We start from the raw sequence: 1,871 nt of genomic DNA, 5'->3' as shown, positions 1-1,871 counted from the left end.
AACAAGCTGCACTCTGTGTTTGCATCAGGTAGTTTCTTTAGTTTTATTTTCAGAGGTTTACATAGCAAATTTAAAAGATGAGTCACTATTTTAGTGGTTCATGGCATTGATTTCAGTAATGTAGTGTTCATTCCAACTGTTAACATTCGTAAAGACAATTTCCAACAAGCCAAAATTGATTCTAATGCATCCAATGGTATATAGTATAAGAAAAATTGATAAACAGGACATGTACATGAAATGTGGAAACTTGGTGGATTCTCAGCCAGCTTTGACAAGATGGCTTGCCACAGTGCTGTGTCATAGATGTCACTGATGCTGGGATTGGCAAGGAGGTGGTTCTGGAGTTGTTTGTTTGTGATGGTTTTGCCATAAGCCTCTCCACGGTGCTTAAGTTGTATGGGAGCCTGGTGGATGTGTGGCATAGAGAAGGAGAGGGTCACTCCCAGGCGTGTAGAAAACAAAGCTGCCGTGTCAAACTCAGTAAAATTTTTTGGAATCTGACTTTGTTCTTATGTCAGGATTTCAGGATAAATACAACACAGAGAATAGGCCTTGGCCTTGCTTTAGAGGGCTTCACTAATAAGATCTACGAGGCATAGAACATAGTTAAATTCATCACATTTGTTCCTGTTATTTTCAACTGCAAATGTGTTGTCCCATCAAGCCAGATGACTACTCAGATTCTTCTCAGATAATTCAAATTCTCTGCTTGAGAAAGTTGTTATCACAACAAACAAGTACTTCAAGCCACCTGGATTGCTGTTAAGATTGGATTGTGAGTTAAAAGCTTTTGGATAGATTTCTTTCACCATTTTTTGCCAGTCTACACAACTTTAGTCACATGTAAGTTCATTGGCTACCTCATTGTCAATGCCACTTTGTTTCAGTGCGCCAGATAATACTAAGATATATGTGAAACATCAACTACTCATGCAACTTAGGGAAGGTTAGTATGACACATGTCTTGGAGCTTCCTCTTCATAGTGGCCTCCCATGCCTCACTTCCATCATCAATAGTACGTGATGAGTGAGAACGAACGAAATGCCTTTAAAAGAATTAAAGAATAGACAGATTTACATAACATATAATATGTATAAGATGAGCATCTCTAGCAAATTTCTCCAGTTGTACCTTGAAGCATTGTTCAAAAAAATGCAAAGAGTAAGACAAGCATCCAGATGACCATTGTGTTTGTGGTGCCATATAACAAGAGGATCTACCTCCGGAACTAAGTGACTTGTGCAACCTTTCTGAGCCACCCAACTTCGACAACGCTTGGGCCATAAAAATCCTCTTCTAATGTTTTTCTGATCAGACAAGTTGCATCAAAGAACTTCTTAATTTCATGATTGGAGTTTAAACTATGACCCTTTACAGGAGTAGTTTTTTTTTTCTAGATTCTTGAGAGTCCAGAGCTGGTTGCCAGAATCTGGTAATTGAACTTATAGATGTATACTCTTTCTCTTGGTTTTGAAGGTATTCTTAATCAACTTAGTTCAAAAACTTATGAAGAGCTTATTGAATTGCTAAAAGACTTACTGGTGGTGGGGAGAATGCAAAGAGAAACTCTCCCATTCTTTTCTGACAAATTGTCAACTACCAACCTTAGAAAAGGATAATCCCAGGATCTTTGCCAATAATTTCTTCCCCTCTTTGACACAGCTAGAGTGGATGCAAGTGCTGAAGCTGCATTTTGCACCTGCAAAGTTTCTGTGACCAACTTGTAGCATTAAAAGCTGTAAATGACTATTCAATTCCACTCCTTTAACATGGCTCTCTCTTTTCTTTTTTTTTTTAAAAACAAAAAGAAAAGGCTACCTACCAAGTCTCATTACTGGGAGAACCACCAAGTCTCATTATAGGGAAA

This window comes from Selaginella moellendorffii, unplaced genomic scaffold (genome assembly GCF_000143415.4).
Source record: "Selaginella moellendorffii unplaced genomic scaffold, v1.0 SELMOscaffold_111, whole genome shotgun sequence".
Taxonomy (NCBI): domain Eukaryota; kingdom Viridiplantae; phylum Streptophyta; class Lycopodiopsida; order Selaginellales; family Selaginellaceae; genus Selaginella; species Selaginella moellendorffii.
Note: the sequence above shows the minus strand (reverse complement) of the source record.